Genomic DNA, 26,208 nt, shown 5'->3' with positions numbered 1-26,208 from the left:
CTTCCTCCATTCGTTCCCCAGTGAAATGGATCCAAAAACCAATGAAACTCTGCTGCTGCAAAAACAGTCTTTTCCCCACGTTTGTCTCTTTTCAAAGTGCAGCGTCTGGATGGAGAAGGGAAAAAAATGGAAGAAAAAAAAAAGTTAAAAAAATAAATAAATAACGCACGGCCGGGTGGCCGCAAAGTGGCAATTAAGTAAAATACATACATAATTAAGGCAAGACACAGTGACCAGTTTGCTTTTATTCACACGCAAACACAATAGCGCCACTTTACAGGGTTTGGTAGTGAAGCGCTACTTTCGTTTTCTCGTCTATTTTTCAACAGCATTGTTTTCCCCGGGTGGGGAAGTGCACCATTCCTGGAGGTACTGCAATACCAGGTTGATGCGTGGAGTGGACAGAGCAAGCTCCTATTCCATCTCCCTGTTCCAAAAATCAATTTAATATATGGTCCCCAGATAGAGGACGTATCAGATATTAAACTGATAAGAACAGATACTACACTTGATCTTAGCCAAAAGGCCGAGAAGCGATAACCAGAATGGTGGCAGAATTAACGCCTCCCGAAGCAATCTACCTTGGTCACCCGGACCGGGGTCTTCCCTCGCACCGTCGCTGGCCGCCCTTTCGCCTCTTTTTCTGACTCCCGGCAAGAGCTCAGCATGTGCCGGTGGAAAGGAGGCCCCGGCCTCAGGCCTTCCCCCGGCTCCCAGAGTCCTCCTCGGCGTCACTTTGCATACCCACGTTGTCCTCTTTATAGTATTTGCATGCCCCGCCCCTTCCTGAGCACTGCTTCCAGCCGGCTGGCCGGAAAGCCTGGCAGCCAGGGGATGCTGGGAATCAGGCCAGGAAGCCCTGGACAGCTCCCTGGCCGGAAGTGGCCGGACCCTCGCCTGCCCGGGACACTGCTCCCCTGCAGCCTGAGGCCTATAGATAAGGCTTGGCCGTTCGTGGCCGTTCGGGGACGGGCGGGGCGGGCAGAGAAGGAAAAGGACTCTGTATTTTTCTTCTTGCTCAGAGAAGCCAAGGGCAGTGCCCACTTCTCTGCATGCCTGCCTGCCTGCCTGCCTCCCTCCCTCCCTCCCTCCATCCATCCATCCTACTGACTTGCTGAGAACCTTCCTCCATTCGTTCCCCAGTGAAATGGATCCAAAAACCAATGAAACTCTGCTGCTGCAAAAACAGTCTTTTCCCCACGTTTGTCTCTTTTCAAAGTGCAGCGTCTGGATGGAGAAGGGAAAAAAATGGAAGAAAAAAAAAAGTTAAAAAAATAAATAAATAACGCACGGCCGGGTGGCCGCAAAGTGGCAATTAAGTAAAATACATACATAATTAAGGCAAGACACAGTGACCAGTTTGCTTTTATTCACACGCAAACACAATAGCGCCACTTTACAGGGTTTGGTAGTGAAGCGCTACTTTCGTTTTCTCGTCTATTTTTCAACAGCATTGTTTTCCCCGGGTGGGGAAGTGCACCATTCCTGGAGGTACTGCAATACCAGGTTGATGCGTGGAGTGGACAGAGCAAGCTCCTATTCCATCTCCCTGTTCCAAAAATCAATTTAATATATGGTCCCCAGATAGAGGACGTATCAGATATTAAACTGATAAGAACAGATTTTTTTTTTTTTTTTTTGTCCTACCCGTCACACCCTCAGTCAGCAGGTCTGGCCAGTCTGCCACACCCGCCGGCCTCGCCCTTCACCCGAGCCGTCTCGCCTGGCCTACTTGCCCAGGGGGTACTAGGCATGGCTTATCTTTTCAGCCAACCCCGGTCTGTCCTGCTACTACCTCCACCCAGCAGCCAACCAGCCCAGCTGAAAGCGGGGAACCAATCCGCAGACAGCCATTAGCTGGTTGGCCTTGTGCCGGTCGGACCTAGGAGGGTTCGCCTGGACAGGGGGGCGACTTAGCCTTCCAGCCATGCCGTTCGGCCCTGTCGTTCCATCCAAGGTCATCAGCCCGGGTGTCAGCCCAAGCCGGTTGGCACAGCAGCCCAGTCTCGCCTGCTGACCTACGTAAAAAATCACCATTCAGCCGGCCTGCCAGTCAGTCCCCACTGGGGTTCCTGCCCGACAGTCCAGCATGCCAGGCTACTAAAAACGTTATGACATTGCTGTCATATGCATTATGACATTTCTGTCATATTTCGTCACGATTCCGTCAGATTCCGTTCCGAATCTCATTTCACCGTGTTGGGAATATCATTGACCCACGAAGTTCAATGAAAACATCCCAACTGACCGCCCTCCCCTAGGGGAGGCAAGTGGTACTACACTTGATCTTAGCCAAAAGGCCGAGAAGCGATAACCAGAATGGTGGCAGAATTAACGCCTCCCGAAGCAATCTACCTTGGTCACCCGGACCGGGGTCTTCCCTCGCACCGTCGCTGGCCGCCCTTTCGCCTCTTTTTCTGACTCCCGGCAAGAGCTCAGCATGTGCCGGTGGAAAGGAGGCCCCGGCCTCAGGCCTTCCCCCGGCTCCCAGAGTCCTCCTCGGCGTCACTTTGCATACCCACGTTGTCCTCTTTATAGTATTTGCATGCCCCGCCCCTTCCTGAGCACTGCTTCCAGCCGGCTGGCCGGAAAGCCTGGCAGCCAGGGGATGCTGGGAATCAGGCCAGGAAGCCCTGGACAGCTCCCTGGCCGGAAGTGGCCGGACCCTCGCCTGCCCGGGACACTGCTCCCCTGCAGCCTGAGGCCTATAGATAAGGCTTGGCCGTTCGTGGCCGTTCGGGGACGGGCGGGGCGGGCAGAGAAGGAAAAGGACTCTGTATTTTTCTTCTTGCTCAGAGAAGCCAAGGGCAGTGCCCACTTCTCTGCATGCCTGCCTGCCTGCCTGCCTCCCTCCCTCCCTCCCTCCATCCATCCATCCTACTGACTTGCTGAGAACCTTCCTCCATTCGTTCCCCAGTGAAATGGATCCAAAAACCAATGAAACTCTGCTGCTGCAAAAACAGTCTTTTCCCCACGTTTGTCTCTTTTCAAAGTGCAGCGTCTGGATGGAGAAGGGAAAAAAATGGAAGAAAAAAAAAAGTTAAAAAAATAAATAAATAACGCACGGCCGGGTGGCCGCAAAGTGGCAATTAAGTAAAATACATACATAATTAAGGCAAGACACAGTGACCAGTTTGCTTTTATTCACACGCAAACACAATAGCGCCACTTTACAGGGTTTGGTAGTGAAGCGCTACTTTCGTTTTCTCGTCTATTTTTCAACAGCATTGTTTTCCCCGGGTGGGGAAGTGCACCATTCCTGGAGGTACTGCAATACCAGGTTGATGCGTGGAGTGGACAGAGCAAGCTCCTATTCCATCTCCCTGTTCCAAAAATCAATTTAATATATGGTCCCCAGATAGAGGACGTATCAGATATTAAACTGATAAGAACAGATACTACACTTGATCTTAGCCAAAAGGCCGAGAAGCGATAACCAGAATGGTGGCAGAATTAACGCCTCCCGAAGCAATCTACCTTGGTCACCCGGACCGGGGTCTTCCCTCGCACCGTCGCTGGCCGCCCTTTCGCCTCTTTTTCTGACTCCCGGCAAGAGCTCAGCATGTGCCGGTGGAAAGGAGGCCCCGGCCTCAGGCCTTCCCCCGGCTCCCAGAGTCCTCCTCGGCGTCACTTTGCATACCCACGTTGTCCTCTTTATAGTATTTGCATGCCCCGCCCCTTCCTGAGCACTGCTTCCAGCCGGCTGGCCGGAAAGCCTGGCAGCCAGGGGATGCTGGGAATCAGGCCAGGAAGCCCTGGACAGCTCCCTGGCCGGAAGTGGCCGGACCCTCGCCTGCCCGGGACACTGCTCCCCTGCAGCCTGAGGCCTATAGATAAGGCTTGGCCGTTCGTGGCCGTTCGGGGACGGGCGGGGCGGGCAGAGAAGGAAAAGGACTCTGTATTTTTCTTCTTGCTCAGAGAAGCCAAGGGCAGTGCCCACTTCTCGGCATGCCTGCCTGCCTGCCTGCCTGCCTCCCTGCCTCCCTCCCTCCCTCCCTCCCTCCCTCCCTCCATCCATCCATCCTACTGACTTGCTGAGAACCTTCCTCCATTCGTTCCCCAGTGAAATGGATCCAAAAACCAATGAAACTCTGCTGCTGCAAAAACAGTCTTTTCCCCACGTTTGTCTCTTTTCAAAGTGCAGCGTCTGGATGGAGAAGGGAAAAAAATGGAAGAAAAAAAAAAGTTAAAAAAATAAATAAATAACGCACGGCCGGGTGGCCGCAAAGTGGCAATTAAGTAAAATACATACATAATTAAGGCAAGACACAGTGACCAGTTTGCTTTTATTCACACGCAAACACAATAGCGCCACTTTACAGGGTTTGGTAGTGAAGCGCTACTTTCGTTTTCTCGTCTATTTTTCAACAGCATTGTTTTCCCCGGGTGGGGAAGTGCACCATTCCTGGAGGTACTGCAATACCAGGTTGATGCGTGGAGTGGACAGAGCAAGCTCCTATTCCATCTCCCTGTTCCAAAAATCAATTTAATATATGGTCCCCAGATAGAGGACGTATCAGATATTAAACTGATAAGAACAGATACTACACTTGATCTTAGCCAAAAGGCCGAGAAGCGATAACCAGAATGGTGGCAGAATTAACGCCTCCCGAAGCAATCTACCTTGGTCACCCGGACCGGGGTCTTCCCTCGCACCGTCGCTGGCCGCCCTTTCGCCTCTTTTTCTGACTCCCGGCAAGAGCTCAGCATGTGCCGGTGGAAAGGAGGCCCCGGCCTCAGGCCTTCCCCCGGCTCCCAGAGTCCTCCTCGGCGTCACTTTGCATACCCACGTTGTCCTCTTTATAGTATTTGCATGCCCCGCCCCTTCCTGAGCACTGCTTCCAGCCGGCTGGCCGGAAAGCCTGGCAGCCAGGGGATGCTGGGAATCAGGCCAGGAAGCCCTGGACAGCTCCCTGGCCGGAAGTGGCCGGACCCTCGCCTGCCCGGGACACTGCTCCCCTGCAGCCTGAGGCCTATAGATAAGGCTTGGCCGTTCGTGGCCGTTCGGGGACGGGCGGGGCGGGCAGAGAAGGAAAAGGACTCTGTATTTTTCTTCTTGCTCAGAGAAGCCAAGGGCAGTGCCCACTTCTCTGCATGCCTGCCTGCCTGCCTGCCTCCCTCCCTCCCTCCCTCCATCCATCCATCCTACTGACTTGCTGAGAACCTTCCTCCATTCGTTCCCCAGTGAAATGGATCCAAAAACCAATGAAACTCTGCTGCTGCAAAAACAGTCTTTTCCCCACGTTTGTCTCTTTTCAAAGTGCAGCGTCTGGATGGAGAAGGGAAAAAAATGGAAGAAAAAAAAAAGTTAAAAAAATAAATAAATAACGCACGGCCGGGTGGCCGCAAAGTGGCAATTAAGTAAAATACATACATAATTAAGGCAAGACACAGTGACCAGTTTGCTTTTATTCACACGCAAACACAATAGCGCCACTTTACAGGGTTTGGTAGTGAAGCGCTACTTTCGTTTTCTCGTCTATTTTTCAACAGCATTGTTTTCCCCGGGTGGGGAAGTGCACCATTCCTGGAGGTACTGCAATACCAGGTTGATGCGTGGAGTGGACAGAGCAAGCTCCTATTCCATCTCCCTGTTCCAAAAATCAATTTAATATATGGTCCCCAGATAGAGGACGTATCAGATATTAAACTGATAAGAACAGATACTACACTTGATCTTAGCCAAAAGGCCGAGAAGCGATAACCAGAATGGTGGCAGAATTAACGCCTCCCGAAGCAATCTACCTTGGTCACCCGGACCGGGGTCTTCCCTCGCACCGTCGCTGGCCGCCCTTTCGCCTCTTTTTCTGACTCCCGGCAAGAGCTCAGCATGTGCCGGTGGAAAGGAGGCCCCGGCCTCAGGCCTTCCCCCGGCTCCCAGAGTCCTCCTCGGCGTCACTTTGCATACCCACGTTGTCCTCTTTATAGTATTTGCATGCCCCGCCCCTTCCTGAGCACTGCTTCCAGCCGGCTGGCCGGAAAGCCTGGCAGCCAGGGGATGCTGGGAATCAGGCCAGGAAGCCCTGGACAGCTCCCTGGCCGGAAGTGGCCGGACCCTCGCCTGCCCGGGACACTGCTCCCCTGCAGCCTGAGGCCTATAGATAAGGCTTGGCCGTTCGTGGCCGTTCGGGGACGGGCGGGGCGGGCAGAGAAGGAAAAGGACTCTGTATTTTTCTTCTTGCTCAGAGAAGCCAAGGGCAGTGCCCACTTCTCGGCATGCCTGCCTGCCTGCCTGCCTGCCTCCCTGCCTCCCTCCCTCCCTCCCTCCCTCCCTCCCTCCATCCATCCATCCTACTGACTTGCTGAGAACCTTCCTCCATTCGTTCCCCAGTGAAATGGATCCAAAAACCAATGAAACTCTGCTGCTGCAAAAACAGTCTTTTCCCCACGTTTGTCTCTTTTCAAAGTGCAGCGTCTGGATGGAGAAGGGAAAAAAATGGAAGAAAAAAAAAAGTTAAAAAAATAAATAAATAACGCACGGCCGGGTGGCCGCAAAGTGGCAATTAAGTAAAATACATACATAATTAAGGCAAGACACAGTGACCAGTTTGCTTTTATTCACACGCAAACACAATAGCGCCACTTTACAGGGTTTGGTAGTGAAGCGCTACTTTCGTTTTCTCGTCTATTTTTCAACAGCATTGTTTTCCCCGGGTGGGGAAGTGCACCATTCCTGGAGGTACTGCAATACCAGGTTGATGCGTGGAGTGGACAGAGCAAGCTCCTATTCCATCTCCCTGTTCCAAAAATCAATTTAATATATGGTCCCCAGATAGAGGACGTATCAGATATTAAACTGATAAGAACAGATACTACACTTGATCTTAGCCAAAAGGCCGAGAAGCGATAACCAGAATGGTGGCAGAATTAACGCCTCCCGAAGCAATCTACCTTGGTCACCCGGACCGGGGTCTTCCCTCGCACCGTCGCTGGCCGCCCTTTCGCCTCTTTTTCTGACTCCCGGCAAGAGCTCAGCATGTGCCGGTGGAAAGGAGGCCCCGGCCTCAGGCCTTCCCCCGGCTCCCAGAGTCCTCCTCGGCGTCACTTTGCATACCCACGTTGTCCTCTTTATAGTATTTGCATGCCCCGCCCCTTCCTGAGCACTGCTTCCAGCCGGCTGGCCGGAAAGCCTGGCAGCCAGGGGATGCTGGGAATCAGGCCAGGAAGCCCTGGACAGCTCCCTGGCCGGAAGTGGCCGGACCCTCGCCTGCCCGGGACACTGCTCCCCTGCAGCCTGAGGCCTATAGATAAGGCTTGGCCGTTCGTGGCCGTTCGGGGACGGGCGGGGCGGGCAGAGAAGGAAAAGGACTCTGTATTTTTCTTCTTGCTCAGAGAAGCCAAGGGCAGTGCCCACTTCTCTGCATGCCTGCCTGCCTGCCTGCCTCCCTCCCTCCCTCCCTCCATCCATCCATCCTACTGACTTGCTGAGAACCTTCCTCCATTCGTTCCCCAGTGAAATGGATCCAAAAACCAATGAAACTCTGCTGCTGCAAAAACAGTCTTTTCCCCACGTTTGTCTCTTTTCAAAGTGCAGCGTCTGGATGGAGAAGGGAAAAAAATGGAAGAAAAAAAAAAGTTAAAAAAATAAATAAATAACGCACGGCCGGGTGGCCGCAAAGTGGCAATTAAGTAAAATACATACATAATTAAGGCAAGACACAGTGACCAGTTTGCTTTTATTCACACGCAAACACAATAGCGCCACTTTACAGGGTTTGGTAGTGAAGCGCTACTTTCGTTTTCTCGTCTATTTTTCAACAGCATTGTTTTCCCCGGGTGGGGAAGTGCACCATTCCTGGAGGTACTGCAATACCAGGTTGATGCGTGGAGTGGACAGAGCAAGCTCCTATTCCATCTCCCTGTTCCAAAAATCAATTTAATATATGGTCCCCAGATAGAGGACGTATCAGATATTAAACTGATAAGAACAGATACTACACTTGATCTTAGCCAAAAGGCCGAGAAGCGATAACCAGAATGGTGGCAGAATTAACGCCTCCCGAAGCAATCTACCTTGGTCACCCGGACCGGGGTCTTCCCTCGCACCGTCGCTGGCCGCCCTTTCGCCTCTTTTTCTGACTCCCGGCAAGAGCTCAGCATGTGCCGGTGGAAAGGAGGCCCCGGCCTCAGGCCTTCCCCCGGCTCCCAGAGTCCTCCTCGGCGTCACTTTGCATACCCACGTTGTCCTCTTTATAGTATTTGCATGCCCCGCCCCTTCCTGAGCACTGCTTCCAGCCGGCTGGCCGGAAAGCCTGGCAGCCAGGGGATGCTGGGAATCAGGCCAGGAAGCCCTGGACAGCTCCCTGGCCGGAAGTGGCCGGACCCTCGCCTGCCCGGGACACTGCTCCCCTGCAGCCTGAGGCCTATAGATAAGGCTTGGCCGTTCGTGGCCGTTCGGGGACGGGCGGGGCGGGCAGAGAAGGAAAAGGACTCTGTATTTTTCTTCTTGCTCAGAGAAGCCAAGGGCAGTGCCCACTTCTCGGCATGCCTGCCTGCCTGCCTGCCTCCCTCCCTCCCTCCCTCCCTCCATCCATCCATCCTACTGACTTGCTGAGAACCTTCCTCCATTCGTTCCCCAGTGAAATGGATCCAAAAACCAATGAAACTCTGCTGCTGCAAAAACAGTCTTTTCCCCACGTTTGTCTCTTTTCAAAGTGCAGCGTCTGGATGGAGAAGGGAAAAAAATGGAAGAAAAAAAAAAGTTAAAAAAATAAATAAATAACGCACGGCCGGGTGGCCGCAAAGTGGCAATTAAGTAAAATACATACATAATTAAGGCAAGACACAGTGACCAGTTTGCTTTTATTCACACGCAAACACAATAGCGCCACTTTACAGGGTTTGGTAGTGAAGCGCTACTTTCGTTTTCTCGTCTATTTTTCAACAGCATTGTTTTCCCCGGGTGGGGAAGTGCACCATTCCTGGAGGTACTGCAATACCAGGTTGATGCGTGGAGTGGACAGAGCAAGCTCCTATTCCATCTCCCTGTTCCAAAAATCAATTTAATATATGGTCCCCAGATAGAGGACGTATCAGATATTAAACTGATAAGAACAGATACTACACTTGATCTTAGCCAAAAGGCCGAGAAGCGATAACCAGAATGGTGGCAGAATTAACGCCTCCCGAAGCAATCTACCTTGGTCACCCGGACCGGGGTCTTCCCTCGCACCGTCGCTGGCCGCCCTTTCGCCTCTTTTTCTGACTCCCGGCAAGAGCTCAGCATGTGCCGGTGGAAAGGAGGCCCCGGCCTCAGGCCTTCCCCCGGCTCCCAGAGTCCTCCTCGGCGTCACTTTGCATACCCACGTTGTCCTCTTTATAGTATTTGCATGCCCCGCCCCTTCCTGAGCACTGCTTCCAGCCGGCTGGCCGGAAAGCCTGGCAGCCAGGGGATGCTGGGAATCAGGCCAGGAAGCCCTGGACAGCTCCCTGGCCGGAAGTGGCCGGACCCTCGCCTGCCCGGGACACTGCTCCCCTGCAGCCTGAGGCCTATAGATAAGGCTTGGCCGTTCGTGGCCGTTCGGGGACGGGCGGGGCGGGCAGAGAAGGAAAAGGACTCTGTATTTTTCTTCTTGCTCAGAGAAGCCAAGGGCAGTGCCCACTTCTCGGCATGCCTGCCTGCCTGCCTGCCTCCCTCCCTCCCTCCCTCCCTCCCTCCATCCATCCATCCTACTGACTTGCTGAGAACCTTCCTCCATTCGTTCCCCAGTGAAATGGATCCAAAAACCAATGAAACTCTGCTGCTGCAAAAACAGTCTTTTCCCCACGTTTGTCTCTTTTCAAAGTGCAGCGTCTGGATGGAGAAGGGAAAAAAATGGAAGAAAAAAAAAAGTTAAAAAAATAAATAAATAACGCACGGCCGGGTGGCCGCAAAGTGGCAATTAAGTAAAATACATACATAATTAAGGCAAGACACAGTGACCAGTTTGCTTTTATTCACACGCAAACACAATAGCGCCACTTTACAGGGTTTGGTAGTGAAGCGCTACTTTCGTTTTCTCGTCTATTTTTCAACAGCATTGTTTTCCCCGGGTGGGGAAGTGCACCATTCCTGGAGGTACTGCAATACCAGGTTGATGCGTGGAGTGGACAGAGCAAGCTCCTATTCCATCTCCCTGTTCCAAAAATCAATTTAATATATGGTCCCCAGATAGAGGACGTATCAGATATTAAACTGATAAGAACAGATACTACACTTGATCTTAGCCAAAAGGCCGAGAAGCGATAACCAGAATGGTGGCAGAATTAACGCCTCCCGAAGCAATCTACCTTGGTCACCCGGACCGGGGTCTTCCCTCGCACCGTCGCTGGCCGCCCTTTCGCCTCTTTTTCTGACTCCCGGCAAGAGCTCAGCATGTGCCGGTGGAAAGGAGGCCCCGGCCTCAGGCCTTCCCCCGGCTCCCAGAGTCCTCCTCGGCGTCACTTTGCATACCCACGTTGTCCTCTTTATAGTATTTGCATGCCCCGCCCCTTCCTGAGCACTGCTTCCAGCCGGCTGGCCGGAAAGCCTGGCAGCCAGGGGATGCTGGGAATCAGGCCAGGAAGCCCTGGACAGCTCCCTGGCCGGAAGTGGCCGGACCCTCGCCCTCGCTTGCCCGGGACACTGCTCCCCTGCAGCCTGAGGCCTATAGATAAGGCTTGGCCGTTCGTGGCCGTTCGGGGACGGGCGGGGCGGGCAGAGAAGGAAAAGGACTCTGTATTTTTCTTCTTGCTCAGAGAAGCCAAGGGCAGTGCCCACTTCTCGGCATGCCTGCCTGCCTGCCTGCCTGCCTCCCTGCCTCCCTCCCTCCCTCCCTCCCTCCCTCCCTCCCTCCATCCATCCATCCTACTGACTTGCTGAGAACCTTCCTCCATTCGTTCCCCAGTGAAATGGATCCAAAAACCAATGAAACTCTGCTGCTGCAAAAACAGTCTTTTCCCCACGTTTGTCTCTTTTCAAAGTGCAGCGTCTGGATGGAGAAGGGAAAAAAATGGAAGAAAAAAAAAAGTTAAAAAAATAAATAAATAACGCACGGCCGGGTGGCCGCAAAGTGGCAATTAAGTAAAATACATACATAATTAAGGCAAGACACAGTGACCAGTTTGCTTTTATTCACACGCAAACACAATAGCGCCACTTTACAGGGTTTGGTAGTGAAGCGCTACTTTCGTTTTCTCGTCTATTTTTCAACAGCATTGTTTTCCCCGGGTGGGGAAGTGCACCATTCCTGGAGGTACTGCAATACCAGGTTGATGCGTGGAGTGGACAGAGCAAGCTCCTATTCCATCTCCCTGTTCCAAAAATCAATTTAATATATGGTCCCCAGATAGAGGACGTATCAGATATTAAACTGATAAGAACAGATACTACACTTGATCTTAGCCAAAAGGCCGAGAAGCGATAACCAGAATGGTGGCAGAATTAACGCCTCCCGAAGCAATCTACCTTGGTCACCCGGACCGGGGTCTTCCCTCGCACCGTCGCTGGCCGCCCTTTCGCCTCTTTTTCTGACTCCCGGCAAGAGCTCAGCATGTGCCGGTGGAAAGGAGGCCCCGGCCTCAGGCCTTCCCCCGGCTCCCAGAGTCCTCCTCGGCGTCACTTTGCATACCCACGTTGTCCTCTTTATAGTATTTGCATGCCCCGCCCCTTCCTGAGCACTGCTTCCAGCCGGCTGGCCGGAAAGCCTGGCAGCCAGGGGATGCTGGGAATCAGGCCAGGAAGCCCTGGACAGCTCCCTGGCCGGAAGTGGCCGGACCCTCGCCTGCCCGGGACACTGCTCCCCTGCAGCCTGAGGCCTATAGATAAGGCTTGGCCGTTCGTGGCCGTTCGGGGACGGGCGGGGCGGGCAGAGAAGGAAAAGGACTCTGTATTTTTCTTCTTGCTCAGAGAAGCCAAGGGCAGTGCCCACTTCTCTGCATGCCTGCCTGCCTGCCTGCCTCCCTCCCTCCCTCCCTCCATCCATCCATCCTACTGACTTGCTGAGAACCTTCCTCCATTCGTTCCCCAGTGAAATGGATCCAAAAACCAATGAAACTCTGCTGCTGCAAAAACAGTCTTTTCCCCACGTTTGTCTCTTTTCAAAGTGCAGCGTCTGGATGGAGAAGGGAAAAAAATGGAAGAAAAAAAAAAGTTAAAAAAATAAATAAATAACGCACGGCCGGGTGGCCGCAAAGTGGCAATTAAGTAAAATACATACATAATTAAGGCAAGACACAGTGACCAGTTTGCTTTTATTCACACGCAAACACAATAGCGCCACTTTACAGGGTTTGGTAGTGAAGCGCTACTTTCGTTTTCTCGTCTATTTTTCAACAGCATTGTTTTCCCCGGGTGGGGAAGTGCACCATTCCTGGAGGTACTGCAATACCAGGTTGATGCGTGGAGTGGACAGAGCAAGCTCCTATTCCATCTCCCTGTTCCAAAAATCAATTTAATATATGGTCCCCAGATAGAGGACGTATCAGATATTAAACTGATAAGAACAGATACTACACTTGATCTTAGCCAAAAGGCCGAGAAGCGATAACCAGAATGGTGGCAGAATTAACGCCTCCCGAAGCAATCTACCTTGGTCACCCGGACCGGGGTCTTCCCTCGCACCGTCGCTGGCCGCCCTTTCGCCTCTTTTTCTGACTCCCGGCAAGAGCTCAGCATGTGCCGGTGGAAAGGAGGCCCCGGCCTCAGGCCTTCCCCCGGCTCCCAGAGTCCTCCTCGGCGTCACTTTGCATACCCACGTTGTCCTCTTTATAGTATTTGCATGCCCCGCCCCTTCCTGAGCACTGCTTCCAGCCGGCTGGCCGGAAAGCCTGGCAGCCAGGGGATGCTGGGAATCAGGCCAGGAAGCCCTGGACAGCTCCCTGGCCGGAAGTGGCCGGACCCTCGCCCTCGCTTGCCCGGGACACTGCTCCCCTGCAGCCTGAGGCCTATAGATAAGGCTTGGCCGTTCGTGGCCGTTCGGGGACGGGCGGGGCGGGCAGAGAAGGAAAAGGACTCTGTATTTTTCTTCTTGCTCAGAGAAGCCAAGGGCAGTGCCCACTTCTCGGCATGCCTGCCTGCCTGCCTGCCTGCCTCCCTGCCTCCCTCCCTCCCTCCCTCCCTCCCTCCCTCCATCCATCCATCCTACTGACTTGCTGAGAACCTTCCTCCATTCGTTCCCCAGTGAAATGGATCCAAAAACCAATGAAACTCTGCTGCTGCAAAAACAGTCTTTTCCCCACGTTTGTCTCTTTTCAAAGTGCAGCGTCTGGATGGAGAAGGGAAAAAAATGGAAGAAAAAAAAAAGTTAAAAAAATAAATAAATAACGCACGGCCGGGTGGCCGCAAAGTGGCAATTAAGTAAAATACATACATAATTAAGGCAAGACACAGTGACCAGTTTGCTTTTATTCACACGCAAACACAATAGCGCCACTTTACAGGGTTTGGTAGTGAAGCGCTACTTTCGTTTTCTCGTCTATTTTTCAACAGCATTGTTTTCCCCGGGTGGGGAAGTGCACCATTCCTGGAGGTACTGCAATACCAGGTTGATGCGTGGAGTGGACAGAGCAAGCTCCTATTCCATCTCCCTGTTCCAAAAATCAATTTAATATATGGTCCCCAGATAGAGGACGTATCAGATATTAAACTGATAAGAACAGATACTACACTTGATCTTAGCCAAAAGGCCGAGAAGCGATAACCAGAATGGTGGCAGAATTAACGCCTCCCGAAGCAATCTACCTTGGTCACCCGGACCGGGGTCTTCCCTCGCACCGTCGCTGGCCGCCCTTTCGCCTCTTTTTCTGACTCCCGGCAAGAGCTCAGCATGTGCCGGTGGAAAGGAGGCCCCGGCCTCAGGCCTTCCCCCGGCTCCCAGAGTCCTCCTCGGCGTCACTTTGCATACCCACGTTGTCCTCTTTATAGTATTTGCATGCCCCGCCCCTTCCTGAGCACTGCTTCCAGCCGGCTGGCCGGAAAGCCTGGCAGCCAGGGGATGCTGGGAATCAGGCCAGGAAGCCCTGGACAGCTCCCTGGCCGGAAGTGGCCGGACCCTCGCCTGCCCGGGACACTGCTCCCCTGCAGCCTGAGGCCTATAGATAAGGCTTGGCCGTTCGTGGCCGTTCGGGGACGGGCGGGGCGGGCAGAGAAGGAAAAGGACTCTGTATTTTTCTTCTTGCTCAGAGAAGCCAAGGGCAGTGCCCACTTCTCTGCATGCCTGCCTGCCTGCCTGCCTCCCTCCCTCCCTCCCTCCATCCATCCATCCTACTGACTTGCTGAGAACCTTCCTCCATTCGTTCCCCAGTGAAATGGATCCAAAAACCAATGAAACTCTGCTGCTGCAAAAACAGTCTTTTCCCCACGTTTGTCTCTTTTCAAAGTGCAGCGTCTGGATGGAGAAGGGAAAAAAATGGAAGAAAAAAAAAAGTTAAAAAAATAAATAAATAACGCACGGCCGGGTGGCCGCAAAGTGGCAATTAAGTAAAATACATACATAATTAAGGCAAGACACAGTGACCAGTTTGCTTTTATTCACACGCAAACACAATAGCGCCACTTTACAGGGTTTGGTAGTGAAGCGCTACTTTCGTTTTCTCGTCTATTTTTCAACAGCATTGTTTTCCCCGGGTGGGGAAGTGCACCATTCCTGGAGGTACTGCAATACCAGGTTGATGCGTGGAGTGGACAGAGCAAGCTCCTATTCCATCTCCCTGTTCCAAAAATCAATTTAATATATGGTCCCCAGATAGAGGACGTATCAGATATTAAACTGATAAGAACAGATACTACACTTGATCTTAGCCAAAAGGCCGAGAAGCGATAACCAGAATGGTGGCAGAATTAACGCCTCCCGAAGCAATCTACCTTGGTCACCCGGACCGGGGTCTTCCCTCGCACCGTCGCTGGCCGCCCTTTCGCCTCTTTTTCTGACTCCCGGCAAGAGCTCAGCATGTGCCGGTGGAAAGGAGGCCCCGGCCTCAGGCCTTCCCCCGGCTCCCAGAGTCCTCCTCGGCGTCACTTTGCATACCCACGTTGTCCTCTTTATAGTATTTGCATGCCCCGCCCCTTCCTGAGCACTGCTTCCAGCCGGCTGGCCGGAAAGCCTGGCAGCCAGGGGATGCTGGGAATCAGGCCAGGAAGCCCTGGACAGCTCCCTGGCCGGAAGTGGCCGGACCCTCGCCTGCCCGGGACACTGCTCCCCTGCAGCCTGAGGCCTATAGATAAGGCTTGGCCGTTCGTGGCCGTTCGGGGACGGGCGGGGCGGGCAGAGAAGGAAAAGGACTCTGTATTTTTCTTCTTGCTCAGAGAAGCCAAGGGCAGTGCCCACTTCTCTGCATGCCTGCCTGCCTGCCTGCCTCCCTCCCTCCCTCCCTCCATCCATCCATCCTACTGACTTGCTGAGAACCTTCCTCCATTCGTTCCCCAGTGAAATGGATCCAAAAACCAATGAAACTCTGCTGCTGCAAAAACAGTCTTTTCCCCACGTTTGTCTCTTTTCAAAGTGCAGCGTCTGGATGGAGAAGGGAAAAAAATGGAAGAAAAAAAAAAGTTAAAAAAATAAATAAATAACGCACGGCCGGGTGGCCGCAAAGTGGCAATTAAGTAAAATACATACATAATTAAGGCAAGACACAGTGACCAGTTTGCTTTTATTCACACGCAAACACAATAGCGCCACTTTACAGGGTTTGGTAGTGAAGCGCTACTTTCGTTTTCTCGTCTATTTTTCAACAGCATTGTTTTCCCCGGGTGGGGAAGTGCACCATTCCTGGAGGTACTGCAATACCAGGTTGATGCGTGGAGTGGACAGAGCAAGCTCCTATTCCATCTCCCTGTTCCAAAAATCAATTTAATATATGGTCCCCAGATAGAGGACGTATCAGATATTAAACTGATAAGAACAGATACTACACTTGATCTTAGCCAAAAGGCCGAGAAGCGATAACCAGAATGGTGGCAGAATTAACGCCTCCCGAAGCAATCTACCTTGGTCACCCGGACCGGGGTCTTCCCTCGCACCGTCGCTGGCCGCCCTTTCGCCTCTTTTTCTGACTCCCGGCAAGAGCTCAGCATGTGCCGGTGGAAAGGAGGCCCCGGCCTCAGGCCTTCCCCCGGCTCCCAGAGTCCTCCTCGGCGTCACTTTGCATACCCACGTTGTCCTCTTTATAGTATTTGCATGCCCCGCCCCTTCCTGAGCACTGCTTCCAGCCGGCTGGCCGGAAAGCCTGGCAGCCAGGGGATGCTGGGAATCAGGCCAGGAAGCCCTGGACAGCTCCCTGGCCGGAAGTGGCCGGACCCTCGCCTGCCCGGGACACTGCTCCCCTGCAGCCTGAGGCCTATAGATAAGGCTTGGCCGTTCGTGGCCGTTCGGGGACGGGCGGGGCGGGCAGAGAAGGAAAAGGACTCTGTATTTTTCTTCTTGCTCAGAGAAGCCAAGGGCAGTGCCCACTTCTCTGCATGCCTGCCTGCCTGCCTGCCTCCCTCCCTCCCTCCCTCCATCCATCCATCCTACTGACTTGCTGAGAACCTTCCTCCATTCGTTCCCCAGTGAAATGGATCCAAAAACCAATGAAACTCTGCTGCTGCAAAAACAGTCTTTTCCCCACGTTTGTCTCTTTTCAAAGTGCAGCGTCTGGATGGAGAAGGGAAAAAAATGGAAGAAAAAAAAAAGTTAAAAAAATAAATAAATAACGCACGGCCGGGTGGCCGCAAAGTGGCAATTAAGTAAAATACATACATAATTAAGGCAAGACACAGTGACCAGTTTGCTTTTATTCACACGCAAACACAATAGCGCCACTTTACAGGGTTTGGTAGTGAAGCGCTACTTTCGTTTTCTCGTCTATTTTTCAACAGCATTGTTTTCCCCGGGTGGGGAAGTGCACCATTCCTGGAGGTACTGCAATACCAGGTTGATGCGTGGAGTGGACAGAGCAAGCTCCTATTCCATCTCCCTGTTCCAAAAATCAATTTAATATATGGTCCCCAGATAGAGGACGTATCAGATATTAAACTGATAAGAACAGATACTACACTTGATCTTAGCCAAAAGGCCGAGAAGCGATAACCAGAATGGTGGCAGAATTAACGCCTCCCGAAGCAATCTACCTTGGTCACCCGGACCGGGGTCTTCCCTCGCACCGTCGCTGGCCGCCCTTTCGCCTCTTTTTCTGACTCCCGGCAAGAGCTCAGCATGTGCCGGTGGAAAGGAGGCCCCGGCCTCAGGCCTTCCCCCGGCTCCCAGAGTCCTCCTCGGCGTCACTTTGCATACCCACGTTGTCCTCTTTATAGTATTTGCATGCCCCGCCCCTTCCTGAGCACTGCTTCCAGCCGGCTGGCCGGAAAGCCTGGCAGCCAGGGGATGCTGGGAATCAGGCCAGGAAGCCCTGGACAGCTCCCTGGCCGGAAGTGGCCGGACCCTCGCCCTCGCTTGCCCGGGACACTGCTCCCCTGCAGCCTGAGGCCTATAGATAAGGCTTGGCCGTTCGTGGCCGTTCGGGGACGGGCGGGGCGGGCAGAGAAGGAAAAGGACTCTGTATTTTTCTTCTTGCTCAGAGAAGCCAAGGGCAGTGCCCACTTCTCGGCATGCCTGCCTGCCTGCCTGCCTGCCTCCCTGCCTCCCTCCCTCCCTCCCTCCCTCCCTCCCTCCCTCCATCCATCCATCCTACTGACTTGCTGAGAACCTTCCTCCATTCGTTCCCCAGTGAAATGGATCCAAAAACCAATGAAACTCTGCTGCTGCAAAAACAGTCTTTTCCCCACGTTTGTCTCTTTTCAAAGTGCAGCGTCTGGATGGAGAAGGGAAAAAAATGGAAGAAAAAAAAAAGTTAAAAAAATAAATAAATAACGCACGGCCGGGTGGCCGCAAAGTGGCAATTAAGTAAAATACATACATAATTAAGGCAAGACACAGTGACCAGTTTGCTTTTATTCACACGCAAACACAATAGCGCCACTTTACAGGGTTTGGTAGTGAAGCGCTACTTTCGTTTTCTCGTCTATTTTTCAACAGCATTGTTTTCCCCGGGTGGGGAAGTGCACCATTCCTGGAGGTACTGCAATACCAGGTTGATGCGTGGAGTGGACAGAGCAAGCTCCTATTCCATCTCCCTGTTCCAAAAATCAATTTAATATATGGTCCCCAGATAGAGGACGTATCAGATATTAAACTGATAAGAACAGATACTACACTTGATCTTAGCCAAAAGGCCGAGAAGCGATAACCAGAATGGTGGCAGAATTAACGCCTCCCGAAGCAATCTACCTTGGTCACCCGGACCGGGGTCTTCCCTCGCACCGTCGCTGGCCGCCCTTTCGCCTCTTTTTCTGACTCCCGGCAAGAGCTCAGCATGTGCCGGTGGAAAGGAGGCCCCGGCCTCAGGCCTTCCCCCGGCTCCCAGAGTCCTCCTCGGCGTCACTTTGCATACCCACGTTGTCCTCTTTATAGTATTTGCATGCCCCGCCCCTTCCTGAGCACTGCTTCCAGCCGGCTGGCCGGAAAGCCTGGCAGCCAGGGGATGCTGGGAATCAGGCCAGGAAGCCCTGGACAGCTCCCTGGCCGGAAGTGGCCGGACCCTCGCCTGCCCGGGACACTGCTCCCCTGCAGCCTGAGGCCTATAGATAAGGCTTGGCCGTTCGTGGCCGTTCGGGGACGGGCGGGGCGGGCAGAGAAGGAAAAGGACTCTGTATTTTTCTTCTTGCTCAGAGAAGCCAAGGGCAGTGCCCACTTCTCTGCATGCCTGCCTGCCTGCCTGCCTCCCTCCCTCCCTCCCTCCATCCATCCATCCTACTGACTTGCTGAGAACCTTCCTCCATTCGTTCCCCAGTGAAATGGATCCAAAAACCAATGAAACTCTGCTGCTGCAAAAACAGTCTTTTCCCCACGTTTGTCTCTTTTCAAAGTGCAGCGTCTGGATGGAGAAGGGAAAAAAATGGAAGAAAAAAAAAAGTTAAAAAAATAAATAAATAACGCACGGCCGGGTGGCCGCAAAGTGGCAATTAAGTAAAATACATACATAATTAAGGCAAGACACAGTGACCAGTTTGCTTTTATTCACACGCAAACACAATAGCGCCACTTTACAGGGTTTGGTAGTGAAGCGCTACTTTCGTTTTCTCGTCTATTTTTCAACAGCATTGTTTTCCCCGGGTGGGGAAGTGCACCATTCCTGGAGGTACTGCAATACCAGGTTGATGCGTGGAGTGGACAGAGCAAGCTCCTATTCCATCTCCCTGTTCCAAAAATCAATTTAATATATGGTCCCCAGATAGAGGACGTATCAGATATTAAACTGATAAGAACAGATACTACACTTGATCTTAGCCAAAAGGCCGAGAAGCGATAACCAGAATGGTGGCAGAATTAACGCCTCCCGAAGCAATCTACCTTGGTCACCCGGACCGGGGTCTTCCCTCGCACCGTCGCTGGCCGCCCTTTCGCCTCTTTTTCTGACTCCCGGCAAGAGCTCAGCATGTGCCGGTGGAAAGGAGGCCCCGGCCTCAGGCCTTCCCCCGGCTCCCAGAGTCCTCCTCGGCGTCACTTTGCATACCCACGTTGTCCTCTTTATAGTATTTGCATGCCCCGCCCCTTCCTGAGCACTGCTTCCAGCCGGCTGGCCGGAAAGCCTGGCAGCCAGGGGATGCTGGGAATCAGGCCAGGAAGCCCTGGACAGCTCCCTGGCCGGAAGTGGCCGGACCCTCGCCCTCGCTTGCCCGGGACACTGCTCCCCTGCAGCCTGAGGCCTATAGATAAGGCTTGGCCGTTCGTGGCCGTTCGGGGACGGGCGGGGCGGGCAGAGAAGGAAAAGGACTCTGTATTTTTCTTCTTGCTCAGAGAAGCCAAGGGCAGTGCCCACTTCTCGGCATGCCTGCCTGCCTGCCTGCCTGCCTCCCTGCCTCCCTCCCTCCCTCCCTCCCTCCCTCCCTCCATCCATCCATCCTACTGACTTGCTGAGAACCTTCCTCCATTCGTTCCCCAGTGAAATGGATCCAAAAACCAATGAAACTCTGCTGCTGCAAAAACAGTCTTTTCCCCACGTTTGTCTCTTTTCAAAGTGCAGCGTCTGGATGGAGAAGGGAAAAAAATGGAAGAAAAAAAAAAGTTAAAAAAATAAATAAATAACGCACGGCCGGGTGGCCGCAAAGTGGCAATTAAGTAAAATACATACATAATTAAGGCAAGACACAGTGACCAGTTTGCTTTTATTCACACGCAAACACAATAGCGCCACTTTACAGGGTTTGGTAGTGAAGCGCTACTTTCGTTTTCTCGTCTATTTTTCAACAGCATTGTTTTCCCCGGGTGGGGAAGTGCACCATTCCTGGAGGTACTGCAATACCAGGTTGATGCGTGGAGTGGACAGAGCAAGCTCCTATTCCATCTCCCTGTTCCAAAAATCAATTTAATATATGGTCCCCAGATAGAGGACGTATCAGATATTAAACTGATAAGAACAGATACTACACTTGATCTTAGCCAAAAGGCCGAGAAGCGATAACCAGAATGGTGGCAGAATTAACGCCTCCCGAAGCAATCTACCTTGGTCACCCGGACCGGGGTCTTCCCTCGCACCGTCGCTGGCCGCCCTTTCGCCTCTTTTTCTGACTCCCGGCAAGAGCTCAGCATGTGCCGGTGGAAAGGAGGCCCCGGCCTCAGGCCTTCCCCCGGCTCCCAGAGTCCTCCTCGGCGTCACTTTGCATACCCACGTTGTCCTCTTTATAGTATTTGCATGCCCCGCCCCTTCCTGAGCACTGCTTCCAGCCGGCTGGCCGGAAAGCCTGGCAGCCAGGGGATGCTGGGAATCAGGCCAGGAAGCCCTGGACAGCTCCCTGGCCGGAAGTGGCCGGACCCTCGCCTGCCCGGGACACTGCTCCCCTGCAGCCTGAGGCCTATAGATAAGGCTTGGCCGTTCGTGGCCGTTCGGGGACGGGCGGGGCGGGCAGAGAAGGAAAAGGACTCTGTATTTTTCTTCTTGCTCAGAGAAGCCAAGGGCAGTGCCCACTTCTCTGCATGCCTGCCTGCCTGCCTGCCTCCCTCCCTCCCTCCCTCCATCCATCCATCCTACTGACTTGCTGAGAACCTTCCTCCATTCGTTCCCCAGTGAAATGGATCCAAAAACCAATGAAACTCTGCTGCTGCAAAAACAGTCTTTTCCCCACGTTTGTCTCTTTTCAAAGTGCAGCGTCTGGATGGAGAAGGGAAAAAAATGGAAGAAAAAAAAAAGTTAAAAAAATAAATAAATAACGCACGGCCGGGTGGCCGCAAAGTGGCAATTAAGTAAAATACATACATAATTAAGGCAAGACACAGTGACCAGTTTGCTTTTATTCACACGCAAACACAATAGCGCCACTTTACAGGGTTTGGTAGTGAAGCGCTACTTTCGTTTTCTCGTCTATTTTTCAACAGCATTGTTTTCCCCGGGTGGGGAAGTGCACCATTCCTGGAGGTACTGCAATACCAGGTTGATGCGTGGAGTGGACAGAGCAAGCTCCTATTCCATCTCCCTGTTCCAAAAATCAATTTAATATATGGTCCCCAGATAGAGGACGTATCAGATATTAAACTGATAAGAACAGATACTACACTTGATCTTAGCCAAAAGGCCGAGAAGCGATAACCAGAATGGTGGCAGAATTAACGCCTCCCGAAGCAATCTACCTTGGTCACCCGGACCGGGGTCTTCCCTCGCACCGTCGCTGGCCGCCCTTTCGCCTCTTTTTCTGACTCCCGGCAAGAGCTCAGCATGTGCCGGTGGAAAGGAGGCCCCGGCCTCAGGCCTTCCCCCGGCTCCCAGAGTCCTCCTCGGCGTCACTTTGCATACCCACGTTGTCCTCTTTATAGTATTTGCATGCCCCGCCCCTTCCTGAGCACTGCTTCCAGCCGGCTGGCCGGAAAGCCTGGCAGCCAGGGGATGCTGGGAATCAGGCCAGGAAGCCCTGGACAGCTCCCTGGCCGGAAGTGGCCGGACCCTCGCCTGCCCGGGACACTGCTCCCCTGCAGCCTGAGGCCTATAGATAAGGCTTGGCCGTTCGTGGCCGTTCGGGGACGGGCGGGGCGGGCAGAGAAGGAAAAGGACTCTGTATTTTTCTTCTTGCTCAGAGAAGCCAAGGGCAGTGCCCACTTCTCTGCATGCCTGCCTGCCTGCCTGCCTCCCTCCCTCCCTCCCTCCATCCATCCATCCTACTGACTTGCTGAGAACCTTCCTCCATTCGTTCCCCAGTGAAATGGATCCAAAAACCAATGAAACTCTGCTGCTGCAAAAACAGTCTTTTCCCCACGTTTGTCTCTTTTCAAAGTGCAGCGTCTGGATGGAGAAGGGAAAAAAATGGAAGAAAAAAAAAAGTTAAAAAAATAAATAAATAACGCACGGCCGGGTGGCCGCAAAGTGGCAATTAAGTAAAATACATACATAATTAAGGCAAGACACAGTGACCAGTTTGCTTTTATTCACACGCAAACACAATAGCGCCACTTTACAGGGTTTGGTAGTGAAGCGCTACTTTCGTTTTCTCGTCTATTTTTCAACAGCATTGTTTTCCCCGGGTGGGGAAGTGCACCATTCCTGGAGGTACTGCAATACCAGGTTGATGCGTGGAGTGGACAGAGCAAGCTCCTATTCCATCTCCCTGTTCCAAAAATCAATTTAATATATGGTCCCCAGATAGAGGACGTATCAGATATTAAACTGATAAGAACAGATACTACACTTGATCTTAGCCAAAAGGCCGAGAAGCGATAACCAGAATGGTGGCAGAATTAACGCCTCCCGAAGCAATCTACCTTGGTCACCCGGACCGGGGTCTTCCCTCGCACCGTCGCTGGCCGCCCTTTCGCCTCTTTTTCTGACTCCCGGCAAGAGCTCAGCATGTGCCGGTGGAAAGGAGGCCCCGGCCTCAGGCCTTCCCCCGGCTCCCAGAGTCCTCCTCGGCGTCACTTTGCATACCCACGTTGTCCTCTTTATAGTATTTGCATGCCCCGCCCCTTCCTGAGCACTGCTTCCAGCCGGCTGGCCGGAAAGCCTGGCAGCCAGGGGATGCTGGGAATCAGGCCAGGAAGCCCTGGACAGCTCCCTGGCCGGAAGTGGCCGGACCCTCGCCTGCCCGGGACACTGCTCCCCTGCAGCCTGAGGCCTATAGATAAGGCTTGGCCGTTCGTGGCCGTTCGGGGACGGGCGGGGCGGGCAGAGAAGGAAAAGGACTCTGTATTTTTCTTCTTGCTCAGAGAAGCCAAGGGCAGTGCCCACTTCTCTGCATGCCTGCCTGCCTGCCTGCCTCCCTCCCTCCCTCCCTCCATCCATCCATCCTACTGACTTGCTGAGAACCTTCCTCCATTCGTTCCCCAGTGAAATGGATCCAAAAACCAATGAAACTCTGCTGCTGCAAAAACAGTCTTTTCCCCACGTTTGTCTCTTTTCAAAGTGCAGCGTCTGGATGGAGAAGGGAAAAAAATGGAAGAAAAAAAAAAGTTAAAAAAATAAATAAATAACGCACGGCCGGGTGGCCGCAAAGTGGCAATTAAGTAAAATACATACATAATTAAGGCAAGACACAGTGACCAGTTTGCTTTTATTCACACGCAAACACAATAGCGCCACTTTACAGGGTTTGGTAGTGAAGCGCTACTTTCGTTTTCTCGTCTATTTTTCAACAGCATTGTTTTCCCCGGGTGGGGAAGTGCACCATTCCTGGAGGTACTGCAATACCAGGTTGATGCGTGGAGTGGACAGAGCAAGCTCCTATTCCATCTCCCTGTTCCAAAAATCAATTTAATATATGGTCCCCAGATAGAGGACGTATCAGATATTAAACTGATAAGAACAGATTTTTTTTTTTTTTTTTTGTCCTACCCGTCACACCCTCAGTCAGCAGGTCTGGCCAGTCTGCCACACCCGCCGGCCTCGCCCTTCACCCGAGCCGTCTCGCCTGGCCTACTTGCCCAGGGGGTACTAGGCATGGCTTATCTTTTCAGCCAACCCCGGTCTGTCCTGCTACTACCTCCACCCAGCAGCCAACCAGCCCAGCTGAAAGCGGGGAACCAATCCGCAGACAGCCATTAGCTGGTTGGCCTTGTGCCGGTCGGACCTAGGAGGGTTCGCCTGGACAGGGGGGCGACTTAGCCTTCCAGCCATGCCGTTCGGCCCTGTCGTTCCATCCAAGGTCATCAGCCCGGGTGTCAGCCCAAGCCGGTTGGCACAGCAGCCCAGTCTCGCCTGCTGACCTACGTAAAAAATCACCATTCAGCCGGCCTGCCAGTCAGTCCCCACTGGGGTTCCTGCCCGACAGTCCAGCATGCCAGGCTACTAAAAACGTTATGACATTGCTGTCATATGCATTATGACATTTCTGTCATATTTCGTCACGATTCCGTCAGATTCCGTTCCGAATCTCATTTCACCGTGTTGGGAATATCATTGACCCACGAAGTTCAATGAAAACATCCCAACTGACCGCCCTCCCCTAGGGGAGGCAAGTGGTACTACACTTGATCTTAGCCAAAAGGCCGAGAAGCGATAACCAGAATGGTGGCAGAATTAACGCCTCCCGAAGCAATCTACCTTGGTCACCCGGACCGGGGTCTTCCCTCGCACCGTCGCTGGCCGCCCTTTCGCCTCTTTTTCTGACTCCCGGCAAGAGCTCAGCATGTGCCGGTGGAAAGGAGGCCCCGGCCTCAGGCCTTCCCCCGGCTCCCAGAGTCCTCCTCGGCGTCACTTTGCATACCCACGTTGTCCTCTTTATAGTATTTGCATGCCCCGCCCCTTCCTGAGCACTGCTTCCAGCCGGCTGGCCGGAAAGCCTGGCAGCCAGGGGATGCTGGGAATCAGGCCAGGAAGCCCTGGACAGCTCCCTGGCCGGAAGTGGCCGGACCCTCGCCTGCCCGGGACACTGCTCCCCTGCAGCCTGAGGCCTATAGATAAGGCTTGGCCGTTCGTGGCCGTTCGGGGACGGGCGGGGCGGGCAGAGAAGGAAAAGGACTCTGTATTTTTCTTCTTGCTCAGAGAAGCCAAGGGCAGTGCCCACTTCTCGGCATGCCTGCCTGCCTGCCTGCCTGCCTCCCTGCCTCCCTCCCTCCCTCCCTCCCTCCCTCCCTCCATCCATCCATCCTACTGACTTGCTGAGAACCTTCCTCCATTCGTTCCCCAGTGAAATGGATCCAAAAACCAATGAAACTCTGCTGCTGCAAAAACAGTCTTTTCCCCACGTTTGTCTCTTTTCAAAGTGCAGCGTCTGGATGGAGAAGGGAAAAAAATGGAAGAAAAAAAAAAGTTAAAAAAATAAATAAATAACGCACGGCCGGGTGGCCGCAAAGTGGCAATTAAGTAAAATACATACATAATTAAGGCAAGACACAGTGACCAGTTTGCTTTTATTCACACGCAAACACAATAGCGCCACTTTACAGGGTTTGGTAGTGAAGCGCTACTTTCGTTTTCTCGTCTATTTTTCAACAGCATTGTTTTCCCCGGGTGGGGAAGTGCACCATTCCTGGAGGTACTGCAATACCAGGTTGATGCGTGGAGTGGACAGAGCAAGCTCCTATTCCATCTCCCTGTTCCAAAAATCAATTTAATATATGGTCCCCAGATAGAGGACGTATCAGATATTAAACTGATAAGAACAGATACTACACTTGATCTTAGCCAAAAGGCCGAGAAGCGATAACCAGAATGGTGGCAGAATTAACGCCTCCCGAAGCAATCTACCTTGGTCACCCGGACCGGGGTCTTCCCTCGCACCGTCGCTGGCCGCCCTTTCGCCTCTTTTTCTGACTCCCGGCAAGAGCTCAGCATGTGCCGGTGGAAAGGAGGCCCCGGCCTCAGGCCTTCCCCCGGCTCCCAGAGTCCTCCTCGGCGTCACTTTGCATACCCACGTTGTCCTCTTTATAGTATTTGCATGCCCCGCCCCTTCCTGAGCACTGCTTCCAGCCGGCTGGCCGGAAAGCCTGGCAGCCAGGGGATGCTGGGAATCAGGCCAGGAAGCCCTGGACAGCTCCCTGGCCGGAAGTGGCCGGACCCTCGCCTGCCCGGGACACTGCTCCCCTGCAGCCTGAGGCCTATAGATAAGGCTTGGCCGTTCGTGGCCGTTCGGGGACGGGCGGGGCGGGCAGAGAAGGAAAAGGACTCTGTATTTTTCTTCTTGCTCAGAGAAGCCAAGGGCAGTGCCCACTTCTCTGCATGCCTGCCTGCCTGCCTGCCTCCCTCCCTCCCTCCCTCCATCCATCCATCCTACTGACTTGCTGAGAACCTTCCTCC

The 26,208-nt window shown here is 53.1% G+C and overlaps 20 non-coding genes and 2 pseudogenes across 20 annotated transcripts; all 22 read right to left on the bottom strand.

Annotated features, from left to right (window-relative positions):
• Positions 1 to 347: 347 nt before the first annotated feature.
• Positions 348 to 538, bottom strand: LOC147666107 (U2 spliceosomal RNA). The gene has a single exon (XR_015304883.1). It is a non-coding gene; the product is annotated as a U2 spliceosomal RNA (small nuclear RNA).
• A 931-nt stretch (positions 539 to 1,469) lies between these two features.
• On the bottom strand, positions 1,470 to 1,673 carry LOC147666106 (U2 spliceosomal RNA; annotated as a pseudogene).
• A 1,570-nt stretch (positions 1,674 to 3,243) lies between these two features.
• Positions 3,244 to 3,434, bottom strand: LOC147666105 (U2 spliceosomal RNA). Its single transcript, XR_015304936.1, has one exon. It is a non-coding gene; the product is annotated as a U2 spliceosomal RNA (small nuclear RNA).
• Positions 3,435 to 4,389: 955 nt separating this feature from the next.
• On the bottom strand, positions 4,390 to 4,580 carry LOC147666104 (U2 spliceosomal RNA). The gene has a single exon (XR_015304935.1). It is a non-coding gene; the product is annotated as a U2 spliceosomal RNA (small nuclear RNA).
• A 931-nt stretch (positions 4,581 to 5,511) lies between these two features.
• LOC147666103 (U2 spliceosomal RNA) lies at positions 5,512 to 5,702 on the bottom strand. The gene has a single exon (XR_015304934.1). It is a non-coding gene; the product is annotated as a U2 spliceosomal RNA (small nuclear RNA).
• A 955-nt stretch (positions 5,703 to 6,657) lies between these two features.
• On the bottom strand, positions 6,658 to 6,848 carry LOC147666102 (U2 spliceosomal RNA). The gene has a single exon (XR_015304932.1). It is a non-coding gene; the product is annotated as a U2 spliceosomal RNA (small nuclear RNA).
• A 931-nt stretch (positions 6,849 to 7,779) lies between these two features.
• Positions 7,780 to 7,970, bottom strand: LOC147666101 (U2 spliceosomal RNA). Its single transcript, XR_015304931.1, has one exon. It is a non-coding gene; the product is annotated as a U2 spliceosomal RNA (small nuclear RNA).
• A 935-nt stretch (positions 7,971 to 8,905) lies between these two features.
• Positions 8,906 to 9,096, bottom strand: LOC147666100 (U2 spliceosomal RNA). Its single transcript, XR_015304929.1, has one exon. It is a non-coding gene; the product is annotated as a U2 spliceosomal RNA (small nuclear RNA).
• Positions 9,097 to 10,035: 939 nt separating this feature from the next.
• LOC147666099 (U2 spliceosomal RNA) lies at positions 10,036 to 10,226 on the bottom strand. Its single transcript, XR_015304928.1, has one exon. It is a non-coding gene; the product is annotated as a U2 spliceosomal RNA (small nuclear RNA).
• A 965-nt stretch (positions 10,227 to 11,191) lies between these two features.
• On the bottom strand, positions 11,192 to 11,382 carry LOC147666098 (U2 spliceosomal RNA). The gene has a single exon (XR_015304927.1). It is a non-coding gene; the product is annotated as a U2 spliceosomal RNA (small nuclear RNA).
• Positions 11,383 to 12,313: 931 nt separating this feature from the next.
• LOC147666097 (U2 spliceosomal RNA) lies at positions 12,314 to 12,504 on the bottom strand. Its single transcript, XR_015304926.1, has one exon. It is a non-coding gene; the product is annotated as a U2 spliceosomal RNA (small nuclear RNA).
• Positions 12,505 to 13,465: 961 nt separating this feature from the next.
• Positions 13,466 to 13,656, bottom strand: LOC147666096 (U2 spliceosomal RNA). The gene has a single exon (XR_015304925.1). It is a non-coding gene; the product is annotated as a U2 spliceosomal RNA (small nuclear RNA).
• Positions 13,657 to 14,587: 931 nt separating this feature from the next.
• On the bottom strand, positions 14,588 to 14,778 carry LOC147666095 (U2 spliceosomal RNA). The gene has a single exon (XR_015304924.1). It is a non-coding gene; the product is annotated as a U2 spliceosomal RNA (small nuclear RNA).
• Positions 14,779 to 15,709: 931 nt separating this feature from the next.
• Positions 15,710 to 15,900, bottom strand: LOC147666094 (U2 spliceosomal RNA). The gene has a single exon (XR_015304923.1). It is a non-coding gene; the product is annotated as a U2 spliceosomal RNA (small nuclear RNA).
• A 931-nt stretch (positions 15,901 to 16,831) lies between these two features.
• LOC147666093 (U2 spliceosomal RNA) lies at positions 16,832 to 17,022 on the bottom strand. Its single transcript, XR_015304922.1, has one exon. It is a non-coding gene; the product is annotated as a U2 spliceosomal RNA (small nuclear RNA).
• A 965-nt stretch (positions 17,023 to 17,987) lies between these two features.
• On the bottom strand, positions 17,988 to 18,178 carry LOC147666092 (U2 spliceosomal RNA). Its single transcript, XR_015304921.1, has one exon. It is a non-coding gene; the product is annotated as a U2 spliceosomal RNA (small nuclear RNA).
• Positions 18,179 to 19,109: 931 nt separating this feature from the next.
• LOC147666091 (U2 spliceosomal RNA) lies at positions 19,110 to 19,300 on the bottom strand. The gene has a single exon (XR_015304920.1). It is a non-coding gene; the product is annotated as a U2 spliceosomal RNA (small nuclear RNA).
• A 961-nt stretch (positions 19,301 to 20,261) lies between these two features.
• On the bottom strand, positions 20,262 to 20,452 carry LOC147666090 (U2 spliceosomal RNA). The gene has a single exon (XR_015304918.1). It is a non-coding gene; the product is annotated as a U2 spliceosomal RNA (small nuclear RNA).
• A 931-nt stretch (positions 20,453 to 21,383) lies between these two features.
• LOC147666089 (U2 spliceosomal RNA) lies at positions 21,384 to 21,574 on the bottom strand. Its single transcript, XR_015304917.1, has one exon. It is a non-coding gene; the product is annotated as a U2 spliceosomal RNA (small nuclear RNA).
• Positions 21,575 to 22,505: 931 nt separating this feature from the next.
• On the bottom strand, positions 22,506 to 22,696 carry LOC147666088 (U2 spliceosomal RNA). The gene has a single exon (XR_015304916.1). It is a non-coding gene; the product is annotated as a U2 spliceosomal RNA (small nuclear RNA).
• Positions 22,697 to 23,627: 931 nt separating this feature from the next.
• LOC147666087 (U2 spliceosomal RNA) lies at positions 23,628 to 23,831 on the bottom strand (annotated as a pseudogene).
• Positions 23,832 to 25,425: 1,594 nt separating this feature from the next.
• On the bottom strand, positions 25,426 to 25,616 carry LOC147666086 (U2 spliceosomal RNA). Its single transcript, XR_015304915.1, has one exon. It is a non-coding gene; the product is annotated as a U2 spliceosomal RNA (small nuclear RNA).
• Between the last annotated feature and the right edge of the window lie 592 nt (positions 25,617 to 26,208).

Source organism: Lissotriton vulgaris, unplaced genomic scaffold (assembly GCF_964263255.1).
Source record: "Lissotriton vulgaris unplaced genomic scaffold, aLisVul1.2 SCAFFOLD_1180, whole genome shotgun sequence".
In the NCBI taxonomy this organism is placed as follows: domain Eukaryota; kingdom Metazoa; phylum Chordata; class Amphibia; order Caudata; family Salamandridae; genus Lissotriton; species Lissotriton vulgaris.
The sequence above is the reverse complement of the archived record's forward strand: the minus strand, read 5'-3'. Positions and strand labels throughout refer to the sequence as shown.